This window comes from Strix uralensis, chromosome 1, assembly GCF_047716275.1.
Source record: "Strix uralensis isolate ZFMK-TIS-50842 chromosome 1, bStrUra1, whole genome shotgun sequence".
Taxonomy (NCBI): Eukaryota; Metazoa; Chordata; class Aves; order Strigiformes; family Strigidae; genus Strix; species Strix uralensis.
Window position 1 is genome coordinate 89,456,252 of NC_133972.1, and position 16,032 is coordinate 89,472,283.

Genomic DNA, 16,032 nt, shown 5'->3' on the forward strand with positions numbered 1-16,032 from the left:
ACTTTTTGAATTTGCTTTTTCTTCAAAAAGAAAAGTCCCATCCTATGACATCAAAATGTATCTTATAGTTACATACATACATAGAAAGACTGGGACATCTAGTTCCAGCACCCCAAGCCTCTTCATTTAATAACAGATTAAGTGATAGCTATTTTTCTCTGTATGGTATCATGCTGGAGGGGAACTAGATGCTTAGCCAGTTGGTTTTGCACAGATAAAAGATGGCCAGACTCAGGAACTGATTCCTTTTTAGCTGCTCTGGTGAGTTTTGCACACTTCTTGCTCTGTTACCTCCTGTCTGTTTCTGTTGCAATTTTAGCTCTACTCCATCCTTTGCCTTTTACTGAAGTCCCAGTCTCCTCGACCACTTTTAAGTCCTCTGTTCCAAGTTCTAATTTATCCAGGCTAACCAGTTCAAATCCCTGCACTAGTACTTCTCAGTTCCTGCTGCAGATCTCTTGCTATCTTTTTCAGTTCTCCTACTAGCCCACTGTTTTCTTAGATCTCCTATGCTCTGGCAGTCTAACACCAGTTTACTATTTCACAGTCCATCTTTCTTTCTCCCACAGTTGGTTTCTGCCTTTTTCCTCCTGAACCACATCCCATTAGCTTCATTTGTGTCCTGCTCTACTGGCTTTCTTTCTTCTGCTGATGACAGACATAATTTTTGATCTCAGTGGCTTGATGTATTTTTTCTCTTTGTTCCAGATCTTCTTTCTAGAACTATAGAAACTGGGTTTCTATCCCAACATTTTCTCTGAATCTCAACAGGTATATTTGGCCGACACATCTGCTCTTTCCCCACCAGCCTCTTCAATTCCAGTCTCATTTGGCTCAGTGAACACTCAGCTACCACATACACAACAACATTCCCGTCTACCTACCTTCCAACAATGCTGGAAATGATACAGGGTAACAAACTTCTACTTCATCCTCCTATATCTCCTCAATATTCTGACTCTTCCTCTGTTTTTTTCTCTGGTTCCTAGACTTTGTCTTCATGACCTCAGACAATCACATCCTCCACTACATTGTCCTCTTCCTGTAAGTTCCTCCCCATATGATCCCATCTACTGCTTTGTAATTGTCTAGGTTTAAATGAGCTGTCTTCTTCCTCAGCAACCAGTGGTTTTAAGACACTGAATAGAAAGGTGACTTGTCTTCAAACACAAGGCAGAAAAATCTTTCTCTTCTGTGTATAAACTGACTTTCAAAAGGAACTGTTTTCTTGCATCTTAATGAATTCCTGCTCTTCAGCAGAGTCACAGCAACTGACTGTATCTCTCTGCTTTACCTTTACTGTGAGGCAAGATGTGTATAACAAATTATTATGGTAATCCCCTTCATGGTAGTTTAATTTAATATGGTTTTTTTTCACATTTGCAGTGGATTGGGTGCACACAAGCAGACAGTTACCAGAGCTCAGCTGATAAGTGACTCAGTTGTATTAATTCAAGAGCTCTGGAACCTCAGTTCCAGTGATCAGCTTGGAGCTACTACAAGTAGCCACTACAAAAAAAGTGCAGATTTGTTTTAACCTTAATCTTAAATCTATATATTTAAGGCTGAAGGGATCACACACCATTCTTTGGTGGGGAATGTAAATGTGCTGTCACTCATTAGCCCTCTGTGATGCTGCAACATGTTCACTGGAAACAGCCAGAGGCTTGAGCTGAAAAAAACCTTCTTTGTCAGTTTGGAGCACATGCAGACTGACTTTTTGATCTGTGTGGGTTTTTGCAGGACTGGCAGGAACATGGAGCAAGGGTGAGTACTTTCTGGCACAACTCAGAAAGCCTGTGCTAGAGGGAAGTCAGACCTTCCCAAATAAAAGTTTGCTAGGATTTATTTGTCATGCATAAATTTTCCTAGATTGACTCCTGGAAGCACCTGCAGCATGAAATATTATTTCCCAAGTCCAGCAAATCAAAAGCAACTGAAAACAAAGTTTAAAACTAAGAGAGGCCAGTAACCTTTATTTACAGTCAGTAATTCATAAACTTACTGATGCTTGTGAAAAACAGCAAGTGATCTTCAGTTGGTACATGCAATCATATTAAGCTATAAAATGTCAGTCGGGAGTTTAGAGCTAAAAGTATGTGTAGGTCCAAGAAGATTATGGACTACAGCTTTCAGTGAATGACCTGTTTGTGAGGGAAGTGGATGCTGAAAATTAAGAAGTGTGCATTCAGCTTCAAGGCAGAAAAGAACAACTTGGCAGGGAAAGCTTTTAAATTAATTGAGAATAGCTAAAAAGCCAGAGTGAGGGGAAGGGAACAATATGATCATAATAGTTCTAGTTTACTTCACAGCACTTGTACCACCTGGTGATGTGATTTTTACAAAGCCAGTTCGCATCCCAGAGGCATACACTGTAATTTTACTTTAGCTCAAATAATAGTCTTCCTGATTTTTGATTAAGGGCTCTTATTCCAAATTTCTCCAGCAATGGATTTCTCAAACGTTCTAGAAAGCAATTGTGAGATTAAAACAGAGGTTTAATGGCTACAGCCATATCACCTCAATCTGTGAACCTCTCAGGGCTTGACACTAAGAGAATTACAAAGGGTCAGAACTTAAAGCAATCACTAAGAAAAAGTTATGTGCTATGGGGAAGCATGTTAGTTGGTTATTCTGCACAAAGTCAAACCTGAAACCATCTTCCTAGTATATTCCCAACATTTTAAATTAAAGATCTTGTATCTTTTTCCAGAATAACTATTTTAACCATCACAACCTAGTCAGATTCCTTTCAATCTGAATTTCTCCTTTAGGTCTGTTTGTAAACATTGACTTTACTTTCCTGCCCCAAAATAGTCAAATTTATTATTATGTTTAAATATTTATGATTACATATAGAGTTTCTTATATATTTGGTAACACTTTTTTGCTTTCAGGTTTTTTAATGTAGTTTGAGCAACAGGGTTTTTGAGAGTTATACACTTTTGGGGATCTATGTGTTTGGAAGTTTCAATCACATCCTGACTGTAGATGCAGACAGATTTCAGATACTTCTGCTTTTATTGTGTCCAGTTCTGGGTTCCTCAGTACAAGAGAGACATGGACATACTGGAGTCCAGCAAAAGGAGACAAAGATGATAAAGAAACTGGAGTATCCTCTCTATGAGGAAAGTCTGAGAGCTGGGACTGTTCAGCCTGGAGAAGAGAAGGTTCAGGAGGGTCTTAACAATCCATATAAATACCCAAATGGAGGGTGCAAAGAGGACAGAGCCTGGCTCTTCTCGGTGGTGCCCAGTGGCAGGACCAGAGGCACAAACTGAAACACAGGAGGTTCCCTCTGAACATCAGGAAACATACTATTAACTGTGAGAGTGACTGAGCATGGGCACAGGTTGCCCAAGGAGGTTGTGGAGTCTCCCTCCGTGGAGATATTAAAAAAACATCTAGACAAGGTCCTGGGCAACTGGCTCTAGGTGGCCGTGCTTGAGCAGGGAGTTTGGACCAGATGACTTCCAGAGGTCCCTTCTAACCTCAACCCTTCTGTGATTCTGTGACTTCCATCTCTTCTAAGCTGGATCAGAGAGTGTGGCAAATAATGGCACAGAATCATCTAAGGTGGCTGGATGTGAAAAAGGAACAAAGATAATACAAATACAATGCCGCGGTTGAGTATGTGCAAACACAAAGGAAAATAGTTAAAAATACTGCTGTCAGCATTCATGGAAATAATAAGTCTACAGATCTATAGTAACAGATTATTTTAGGCAGTAAATCTGAAAATAGTGTGGAGGAAACACAGCACAGAAATGCCAGCTCAGGTAGGATGAGAGAAGAACCACTTTTAGAGGCAAATGATGGGACCTGACTTGATTCAGGCCAGACCATCAACATGTAAGGGAGAGCAAGGAGGTGCTTATCCATCAACTTTTGCCTCGGACCCTCATGAAATTTGTAAACCTTTGAAAAGGTGACTCCATACTTTCACTGATGTCTGCAGAATCTGGGTTCCTTTATACATGCAGAGGATTGAGGAGGAGAAACAAAAAAGGAAAATGCAACAAATCCTGCAGTGTCAGAGCTATCCTGAATAATCTTTTACTTTATGAGCACTTCACCAAACCAGCTTCAATGCAACACTGCAGCCTCCAATTCCTGAGTTCACTGAGTGTTGCCTCTTGCAGATCCAGCTGACAGTCCAAGTGAGTCCCAGCTGATGATCTAAGTAAGCTATAAATCCTCTACTGTGTGCTGCAGTTTTCTCTAGAGTCAACATGATTGCTGCTGTTTGTTTTTTTCTTTGATTGTCTCAGCATTGGCATTTTACTTCAGCTTTTTCTGGGGAAAAATGAGAGATTTGTTCAGATTTTAGTATCCAAAAGATATAGAACAGAGCTAATATTTACATGATACAAAAGCAAAGCAATCAAAGATTATTCCTGTTGAATTTATGCCACTAGGCCTGCTCTCCTCTATAGCAGCTATGCTACTTACTGTGTTAGCACTTTGTAAGATAAAGCATTTCAGGCCAGGCATGGGAACAGAGGCCCAGGAAGCATCTCTGCCTTATCCTGTGCTGTTTAGATCTGATGCACCCAAGTACAAAATAACTTCAAATAATTTCTACTGAGGCTAAGTATCAGACAGAGACATAGCAGCCGATTTCCCCCTCTCGGCTTTCTTAAGAGTTGGGAGGGGTCCACTCAGACTCATTTGTTTCTTGTCTTTCTATACTCACTGTGCCATTGATAGAGATACAGATACACATCCAGATGACCACCCTGCTCTCCTCTTCACCAAATGTGAGATGTACCCTCCAGTGCCTGGGTGCCTCGATGAATGCAAGTGGTGGGTCCTTCATGCTATGGGCAGGATTAAGGTGGAGAGAACAGACCATGGGCAGCAGTGCAGAGGGCAAATATACAAATTTCAAAATCAGGATGAAATGGTGTTCAGGGCCTATAATTTGTAGTGCTAGTAGAGAAAGTGCTCTACTGCTTTCTCACCATAGCAATATTGACAGCTAAGCCTGGAGTGAGGGTTTTAAGTCAACATGCCTTCTACTGCTGCTCACAGTCCAAACAGCTGAGACTTAATTAAACTACAGGACAAAGCTTTCCCTCTGCCTGGCTGTCTCACAGTTCTGTCTGCTCAATAAGGCAGGAAAAATGATGTTAAAACTGAGTAAAAACAATGCATTTTCCAAATGACAATGGCTTTTGATAAGATACTCAGCTGGTAATGAGAAATGCAGAGCAGACACTGGAGCTGACTGAAGGGCTGGATAAACAAATGAATAAAATCTTTAAAGAGAGAGGGGGAAGGAAATTTTTAGGCAGGCAGAGCTGGCAGCTCACAAGTGCTGATAACTGAACTGCAGCATGTTTTATTTCCTATTTTGCCTAGTGTGTTTTACTAAAATTCTTATGTAAGATTTATAAGGCTTATGAAAAGTTTAACAGCTTCCCTTGCTTGATTCTGCCCCATCATTAGAGTCTGGCTGCCTGCAGCCACTTCTTCCCTGTCAATTAATTCTGCATAATAGTCAATTTTCTCCAAAGGAGCAAAGTATAATTTGTTTGCATTGATACTACTCATTCCAGATCAGGTAAACTACTGACTGCTAAAATCACTAATCCTTCACACTCCTGATAAAAACACAGATGTATGCAGCTATGTGTGAAGGACTGTGAACTCAGTCATGTAGTACGCAGAAGACACAAACTGTGTTATTTTTTTTTGTGGAAGATAATGCGTTATATGAAAGACATGAAAATGCTAGGCATGGGACATTCTGACAAGAAGTGTTTGCTCTTTTTCCCAAACTGTAGCAATTCCATCTGTCCTTCTCTAAAGCATCACTACCTGATGTGCAGCAGACATGGTTTATTCTGGGAAGGCTGCAGTACAGCTCACAGGATATCAGTCTGAGAAATTACACTGCTGAAGGCCTTTGGAAAAGGGGACAGAGAAGTACAACAACTTATTTGAGTTTCTATCAAAATAATCCAAAAATTCTCTGCTTTTTAAGCCAAAATATTTTAACAAATACAGAGCTATCCTTCCCCCAAAAAAGCAGATACATTACTTCAGTGGGCTCTTCAAAAACACTCAGCTTGGACTATTATAACATCTTTACATCACTGCCAAGCACCTTTGAAAATCTCTGGAAAATCATAAAGAAATATGGCATTTTGAGTAGAATGATGAAAGAAAAGTCATGGTAAAACTGTCAGAAATATTTTAATATGTCAGTAAATTGGGAGGGTGTATTTATTTTTAGGTGTGGTAAGTATGATGTAGTATAATATGAAAGATATGCATCACCCACACAGGCAGCTCTAGTTTTTACTACCTCTGAACAAAGCAGTGCCACTAAGACCTTTCCACCTACACTCACCTTGCTGTTTTTGTTATTAAATGGCAGTAAAGGCACTTACAGCAAGCTAGACCAACTACATTGGCTGCTTATTTTTTGTCTGCATCTGAATATGCAGCCTTGAGATGTTCATTTCAAGGCATCACCCATGAGAGGGTTATCAGCATCAGTTTTGCAACTCCAACTGCACATTAACCCAATTTGTGAAACAGGTTAGATTAGAAGCCAGCTGAAACCAAACTATTTCTTTACAAACTGGTCCATTTCATTTTAAAAGGAAATTGCATGTAGGAGAACTGTAGAACTAATACTCACTGGAAGCAGGGAGGAAGGTGAAGGTAGGAGCTAACCACTTAACTTGGAACAGCAGCAGAAGCCCTTCTGTGATTCTGTCAGACCGGCACTTAGGAGAGATGTTATGTTAAGATTTAGTGACAATGTTTAGATAGTAGTGAATGGCAGTGCTGGTTCCTTTTCACATTTCAACTGGAGTTTGTCGTTTGCTTGTTTGTTGGGCTTTTTTTCTTTCATTCCTACTATCCCCCTGAAGAAAAAAAAATAGAATTAAGTATTGAGATTATTATGTATCTACATGGGTAGGGTTCTTCTGGGATCCAGCTGGCATCCCCAGGATTACCCAAAGGATAAGATCTGACAACAAACCAGTCAGGGTTTCTGTGGTTTGACCTCTTAATGCCTCAGCAGTGTCCTGAAGATATTCAGCAAAGGTACAGAAAGCTTCTGCTCCCATTAAGGGAGGTGGCTTAATAAATTATTTAAACATATAAACAAAAAAAGGCAACCTAGCAGAACAGCATCTGCCACTTTGGAACATTACCATGTCCTTTACATTTTTCAGTTAATGACAGGAAAATTTTACAGCAAAACTTCAAATGTTAATTTGCTATTATTAGCATTGGATTTTTCTAATAACTCTTACTATGAATATATCCGATTATGGTTTTTTTGTGAAAGTAGATAAAATTGACTGGATTTACTTCCTCCAAGGAGAATATCGCATTATTAAATCCAGGATATTAAAACTAGGAGTTCTGCACAAGAGAGGTCCTATTTATTTTCATTATATTAAGAAATTTATTTTCAAAAATCCTTTTGATATTAACAGAGTTTTATTAAAAAAAGTATTTTTATTTTATTAAATATATCTACTATTTTATATATAATACTTTGTATGTATACAGCACAACGATTGCTGGGTTGGACAGTGTAAAGGGCGCTTAAAAAATATGAGAGGGAACCTTGTGGTTATATTAACACAGGACAACATGAATGATACGCAGACTATTGTCTGCTACTGTTAGGCATTACACTTTATTTCATATTATCATGCTGCACAGAGGAGAAAAAAGGATATTCACCATTGCTGCTCTTATAAAACCTTATGAGACAGCATTTTTAAGTTAATAGAAAACCACAAGACTCAGAATCAAGGGTAATCTTTAATGAAAAAGAAACTAAAGTAACTTAATACTGATTCAAGTGCTGCAGCCCTGAGGAAGACTTTGGAAATCTATCCTATTTAGCCCTAAAAGCAGATAACTCAGATGACTGTATCATTTAGCACAGGAATATAAAATGTTTTGTTACATCTAATTATACTTGTTTGAACTTAATGGCTTCTCTAGGCATGCATGGTCTACAGGGGCTCATTTTAAAAATTCTTGATTACGCCCTTAGCAAAATTATGGCAATCAGTCTTCAGTCTTAACTGGAATGGAAGATACTTCCAGTAATCAGCAGAAAAGTTCAGCACTTACATTTGAGAACAATAAAGAACTGACTTAGTGTTTCAAATATGTAGGTATGTATACATGGTGACGATTTTTTGACTTTTACACAACAATAACTCAGTGAATGGATCATCTAAAGGACTGCAGGAAGGAAATTTCAGTGACAGGTTGGAATTTTGGAGGACACAAAGTTTTTTGCATTCTTCAGCACATTACATTCTCCATCATTTTAATCTCAGGCTTGAAGTCTGAATTTCTTGTTTCGCATTGTAGGAGTGATTTTTCTGTTTCTCTACTTTTTAATAACTGCAATCTTAAAAAAACCCTTTTATGGTTATATTTTAAAATATTTGGAACTACATCTTAGAGCAGATTTGTAACTGAGTATGTTAAGCATGATGATACTGTTTCCTGTTATGTATCAGAGTTTAGCATTACAGGGACTAATAGGATTATTCAGTCCATTTTTCTAGAAATTTCCCTTACTGCACAGTCTTCATTACTTTACCCAGCTTAGCTTTGTAGTACTAAGTGACAGAACCCATATCATTCCTCTTGTGTGCAGCATAATATACATTACTGCCAGAAAGATTTTGCTGCATAACATAAATTTTCCCTTTCTTAATTCTGCTTCTCTGTGCTGAACAAAATAATACCTTTCCTTTCTTGGTGTTTAAGCCCTTCAGCTGTCTGTAGACCATAATCATGTCTCCCTTTTTTTCATGCCTTATCCAAACTATATTGTAGTAGTATTGTAGTAATATATTACTGTATTTTAGTACTTTTAATCTTTACTTATAACTCAGAATGCCTAGACCCAAGACAGCTTTCCTTGCTCTTCTCTAATGTCCCTCCAATTTGTTAATATATACCTAGTGACATGATGCTCAGGATAAAATTCTGTTGTAGAGGTGTAATTTTCTAGACACTTAGTTACATGCAGGGCTCTATTACCTTCCAGCCACAGCACATGTTTATTCTACTCATGAAAATTCCTTTGGACTTTCAGGTAGTCAAATCACACCTAAAGTCTCATTTATATTCTTCCAGTCTCTCACCCCTTTTGGTACTCCTGCTTTAATATTTCTTTCATCTATTTAATTATATATGTATTGGAACTACAAAAAATCCTAACTGATCACAATTCCCAACTGTATCTTATTATCTTTCATTTATGTTTCCAATTTTTTAAGTTCCCATCTATTATTTCTGATATGATGGTGGTATTTAACTGTCCTAAGTTGGCATGAACTCTGAATTTTCATTTATTTGCAGTTCAATATTTAAATAAAATTTACAAGTGAATACAGTTTAAACAATTTAAAGTCACATACACAAACAGTGATCTATCAGATTACAGAAAATTATTATTTCATCCCTCACTTTTCTTTGCAACATTTTTCTCCCCAAAAGCAGTGTTCTATCTCACTAGGTACCAGAGTTAGGAATGTGCTTTACATCAGCAAAGTATGAGTTGAAAAAAGTTGAGATATTTTTATAAAGCACCTTTATCAACCAGGTCATTTGTCCCTCTCAAACTACAAAAATCAACAGGTATTTTTGAGGTAATGTTTATTCTGCAAGAAGGCACAATGATCAGAAGCTATTAAACTTCACATGCCTAATTTCCAGTTGTGCTGAGCTCATATTGCCACTGCCTTTTTTAACTTGAGGATATTCCTTGCAGTGAGGCACCAAGTAATAAGAAAAAGAGGAATCACTTAAGTCCATATCTTCTGAAGTCAGTCGCTTAGCTATCTCTGAGGATCTTGGCTTACAGATTTGATATTTTACATGATATAAAATGGAGCCTTCAGTTACAGGAGAGAAATTACCAGGACAGTTCTCATTTTCCCCTTTGAAGATCTGTGTTAACTTTGTCTTATGGTTGTTGTTCCCATTCTTCCCATGATCATTCCCCCTCAAAGCAGAAAAGGTCTGTGTTTCTGTAAATTCTTTTATACCATTAATCATTTAAGATTCATAGTCCAGAGTTGCTAATTTACATATATTAACATTTCACACATATTGCTCATTTGCTCCTTATCAACAGAACTACTTTCAGTAGCAATTCTCTTAAAGCAGTCAATCTGAAACCTCTCAAGCAGGGAATATTAAACCAATTTCAAGCACCAAAATACACCAATGTTTCAGCCTGGACTGAGAAAGACTTTATCTCAGTTGCCTGAGTTGCCTAAATGGACACCTGCATCACAACCATCTCCTCAGGTGTCTGCAGGGTGACACAAGCACTCTCAGAGGTGCCTTAGCCCACCTGAGAGCTGCAGGTACCTCCTCCTCCCACCACTGAGCAGCCATTGGGGCTTTCCAGAGTGGCTGGCCAAGGATGCAGTGCTTGGGGAAGATCAGAAGGGACTGGTGACCCAATGGAAGAGGACCTTCAATGAAATTAAACTTAAAAAGAGCCCAGCCAGTCAAGAAACTAAAGAAAGGAAAAGGAAGGTTCTTTCCTCTTTTCATTATGGTTCAGTTACAGGGAAAGGTATTAAGTACATACTTGAAGTTGGAAAAAACTGTGGGTTGGAAAAGCATAGTTGAAAGCATAGTTTCTCTTACAAATTATACTTCTTTTTATCCCATCATGTCAGGAATTTTCTTACATCTGAAATGCTTCATTCCAGTGCTTGGGTTTGACAAGCTGTTGGAGTAATAAGATGCTTTCTAAACTGTGGTTGGCAGCCAAATCATTCAGAGTGTACACATAAAATTTGTGGTTTGGGTTTTCTTAGATTCATCACCTGGGTCTGCTTAAGGTACAACTTCACAATAGAAATTGAAATACCGACAAGGGTATTTATGCTGACATATCAGATATAAAAATTGAAGGAATTTCCCCCCTCACCTTTTGTTGGTCTTTCTTTCTTTTCTTCTTTTAGGAGGCTGGTTGCAATTACTGTTCCCTATTTGTGGAACAACACAATAAAAGGGAAAGCCATTAATTAAATATTAAATGTGTTACTGCTCACTGAATTGGATGATTCCTTTCTATTTTCGTGCCAGTTCCAATTGAATAATGTGTTTTACTCCTTCAGACGATTTTCTATACGCATGCTGTTGCAGCTGGAGCAAGTTTGGTCTGAGTGCCTTTAGCTTAACAGCATCTGTAAGGGTATGATCTATGCTTCCTTACCCTGCTTACTATACAAACAGGGCAAAGGATGTAGAAGACAGCATCTTTTATTCACTGTTCCTTTCATCAGCTTGGGCAGGTCAGAACACTGCACCATACCTATCTTCTGTGTTTTAGCACTCTTTAATGTTAATCCTTTAGAGTTTTGCTTCTGTGGCATTTGGCCTTAATCCTTCCAGTCTAGATTTAAAGGAATCTTCTCTTTCTCTAAAATACACACACTTTATATGTTTTACCTTGCTCATTTCCTGGCTTGAATTGCATGGTTTTAAGAACTGCATATTCCATTTCAGATGGTCAGAGTTTAGCCATGTTACCAAGTGCTCCATCTATTCATCTTTCAGGTCCAGTATCAGAAAGAAAACTTTCTAGAAACAAATCTTTTTTCTCCAGATTCATATGTCCCCACATGTGTCTCACAGGCAGTGATAAAGCAGAGCTACGTAAGACTGTTCCTGCTTGTGCTCTTACTTTTTAGTAGGTGTGCATGCATATGGGCAAGGTATTGCAACTCTGCTCCTTTAATTAGTCTCTGAGACCTTTCAGTCTAAAACGATGTCAAAGCAGATTTTCTGAGACCTGGATGCTGCTTTTCAGTATGGATGGATGTAGCTGATAGCTAAATGAGAGTACAAGCAAGGATAAATACACTGGGGTGCCTCTGGACTAGGAATGCACCAGAGAGCACTTACTTAGACCTTGATATGACCCAGCTTTCACCATGCCAACATTGTGCAACAGGCAATTTTTTCCGGTACCTCTTGGTTCTCTGTTGGTTTTATTTTCTCTACATTTATGATGTCCTCTTCAAAAGAAGACCTGAGAATGTTTCTGTCACTAGAATAATCCCATCAATCACAAACAACTCATAAGAAGGTGTCACTATATTCTTGAAGAGCATACACCAAAATACTTAGGCCAGTACTTTGTGGCCGTTCTTTGGAGGCAGTAAAACCCCATCAACAGAATGCTGAGAAGAGAAAATGATACTGAGCACCAGTGGTGGCTGTAACGTTTTTTAGCTGATGGAAATAACAGAAAAATGTATATGTATGTGTGTGTACATGAAATGCAATGGAGATTTGAGTATGAAACTGTAACAGTATAGGTTATTCATTATCAAGGTGATACTAGTAAGACTAGAATACTCAGTTGAATTTTGGAAAACAGAAAAAAATGGTTATTACCTTGTAAAGGACCTTATAACTTTCTCTTAAACTCCCCTTTTTGAGCTAAGTCCAAGCTGCAATATGCCTTCCTCTGCAAGTTTGGTAGCAGCAGGTGAAATCCTCACTAAGGGCCAAAGCATGTACACACAAATGCACACTCTGCGTTGTGTTTAAGCATCAGCTAAAAAAAAAAAAAAAAAAAGAAAAAGAAAAAAGAAAGGTGGTAGTATGCTGCAAGTTGTTACATGCTGTTATATGATTCCTCTGTTTCAGTGTGTCACCACTGCTGTCACTATCAAAACAGAACAACAAAGAAAGACTTTGGCAAGGTTTATAAATTCTTGGTGAGGATGGACCCCCACTGTTCCCAAGGCCATCTGTGTCAGGCAGGGGAAGTCTTGCCCTCCATATTTTTAAGACCAAAAACTGCACCCCAAGTCCTGAGCTTAACAGCCTCCCTAGCATCCTGCCATATCCTGTCTCTCCTGAGCATGTTCTCAAGCATGTTTCCATAGCAGCAGCAGGACAGCTGTCCAGTTCTTTTATTCATGGTTTAACAGTCTGAAGCAACTACAGTTGTCTGCTTGATGACTCAGAGTTCCTGTTATCCTCACAAGGGTGATCTGCTGTCACTCGTGTATTCAACAGCGGTCCATCAAGCACTCTATCTTCTGTGCTGCAGCTGGAGTCGACACAGTCTTCCCCATTTTCCTCCGCTCTTCAAAAAAACATGAGCTCTCTTTCAGGGGAGTACTAGACCCCATGATCTACAGACAGCCTCACCATTTAGCCAAAATGAATGCAAACTATTCTTGGAGCTCCTAAGGGGGCAGTGTGTGTCTTTGTGAATGCTCTGGATGAGAGTACTACAGACTTGACTCATATCATTTTATAAAGCAAATATTTCCATTCTGTCTCTTCTATCCTACTCAATGTACAAATATACCTATTCTTGAGAAGATTCAGACAACGTTAGCAAAGGTATATCCTTCCACACTTATTCCACACACCCCCTGCCTTCAATAATATAATCTGGAACACAGTCCTCTGCTGGGAATAATATTCAGGGAGGCATATAAAGGAAAGTTTCTTCCCTGACAGTGAATATGAACTATATATCAATGTCCTGGTACTCAGAGCTGCCAGGCAGGCCTGTTCAGGTGTTTCTGAAAAATAATACTGCTGTGTCCTATGTCAACAAGTAAATTATCCCCAACTTTTCAAGGAGGGAGCTGCCTCTTGGGATTAGTGCAGTTATCCATGATCTGTCTTGCAGGGACTCTGAACAAACCAATCTCAGTTTCTTCAAACTGCTAGACCATGACTAGAAGATCTAGATAGCTGTCCTAATACCAGTATTCCAGTGTTCCTCTTTGTGTCACAATCTAACAAGAAATGTCAGATATCTGGGTTTATCTCTGGAAAGTCACTGATTTTTCTGATTGAAGACCCTTTTTCCATTTCTTCTGTTCTTGAAATTATTATTCCAAGTAAAAGAGAGCTCAGGCAATACTGTTGGTCTTAGACTAACTGTTGCTGTGCTACTTACAAAAAAATCTCACATTGAGCATCAGACTGTATGAAAGAGTGCTTTTGGGCTGTAAAAGGAAACTATATTTCTTTTAAGGCCTCCCCCGGAAGTGACGTCCCTTTGGGATGTCCCAAAAATTCCCATTTGAAAAGCAGCCATATTCCATTTTCGTTTGAAAACCATCCCATTCATTCTTTTACTAAGCCTTACAGATTTACTGAAGTATCTGGGGGCAATACTATGTCCAGAAGAGCTGTCTGTAAGAGGATCTTCTGCCAGGTATGTTTTCATGAGTACTGAACATGGATAACCAATGAAAGGAGGAAGAATGGTGACTTGTTTGCAGTTTTTCCTGTAAATATATATATTTGGAGCAATATATCTCCAGTACTTCCTCCTACTCTTCTTCCCTCTGTAGTCTAATTGAATATAAAGCTTCTTAGGATGAGAGGAGCTGAAATGACTAGCTCTTCCACCCCTAATTTTACTATATATGCAGCACATGGAGAGAGAAGGAACGGATGTCTTTAAAGATAATGCCAAAGTTAAAAAAAAAAAAAGACTAACAATTCTAACAATGCTGTCACAGGCAAAGACAATGAATTTGGAAGAACTGCTACAGTTCTGTTTTCATCAAACTGTTCAACTCCCACTGATCCCACTTCCATGTAAGCCAAGAGGAATTCTGACGTTAATATCAGCAGGAGTAGTACTAGTCTTGCAGTACTTACTGTGGACTTTGATCCTGTTGATACTTATATTTAGGAGCCGGCCTACTGGACTTGTGCGTGAAGTTAATCACCTGTGTGAAAGCTTGCAGATAGACTATCAGAATCTAATCGTACAAATATTCGTGCTTGAACTGAACTTCAAACACAGCAGTGTTCAAACTGGATATGTTTTCTATAGTTTCAAAAACTCCTGGTGAAGGAGGCTATCACCTACACTGTGCTTTTAATTAGGGCCTGTACTTTCTTCTCTGGCTCATACTGTGGTGTGTAGGGTACTTCGACAAAGCTAATCCTCTTAAGGGGAAAGATAAGCAAAGTTACTTTCTCATGCTTTGATCCCATTTATTTGTGTGTGACTGCATATTTAATTTTGGAAGAAATTACAATCTATTAAACATGCAAAGCCTGAAAGAGTAATTTTGCTGTTCCTGAAAGAGTATCTCAGTGTAATGATATTTCTAATAAATGGCTTATATATTTTTCATAATTTTTATGTCAACCAAATTTTGAACAATGAGATTGAAATTACAAATGTGGGTAGACAATATTCTCATATTCAAGAAAATGTGCCTGCTCAGCTGTGTAAAAGGATACATGCTGCCTTTAGCAAATCATTTCTGAGGCTTTTCAAATAAAGTGGTGAACTGGTAATGATGCCTGTCAATTGATCATAATAAACTATTTCATCTACTGATAGAATTTTCTTGTGATTTTGATCAGGAGCATGGTACCTTATTTGTGATTTTTTTACTATTCAAGTCTTCCTGAGATATTGGCATTCTTGAGTCCCAGTCTGAGATATTTTCTCTGGGAATATGCTATATATCCCTGTCTACCATTTCTTCCTTCCACAGCAGTAAACACAATGTTTATCATTACATTCTCTATATATTCTTTCCATAAATCACACTAATCAGAGAAGGAAATACTAGCTTTTATTCTTATTCTCACTGGTTTACATGCAATAAGGTGTCATAGGAATGGTCCTCTGGCCTTTATAATCTTCTAAATGTACTTGTTGTTGAGAGCCATTTTGCCCTTATTGCCTACTGCTCACAAATGGCTTTCTCAATTTCATCCTGACTAGTTTTTGAGAAACTTCATCAAGGTATGAAGAGACTAACAATGAAAAGGAAATTAGTAGCTGGCGGCACTGCATCAGAAAAAAATATTATTCTGTTATGACTACAAACAGTAGCATCAAATGTGAAAATAGACTTTCAAGTTAATTAGCATTTAAGGGAAATGGGTTTGGAATAATTATCAGATTGCTTTTAAGCAGCTATGTTTACAAGTGCATCTCTGTTTTCTATTAAGTTCTTGCTGGGGAAAAATACAAATAATTACACATCCTGAGTTTTA

The 16,032-nt window shown here is 38.4% G+C and overlaps 1 protein-coding gene across 2 annotated transcripts in view; it reads left to right on the plus strand.

Moving 5' to 3' along the window:
* CDH12 (cadherin 12) overlaps positions 1–16,032 on the plus strand; it is a 320,014-nt gene that overhangs the window by 283,161 nt on the left and 20,821 nt on the right. The window lies entirely within an intron of this gene.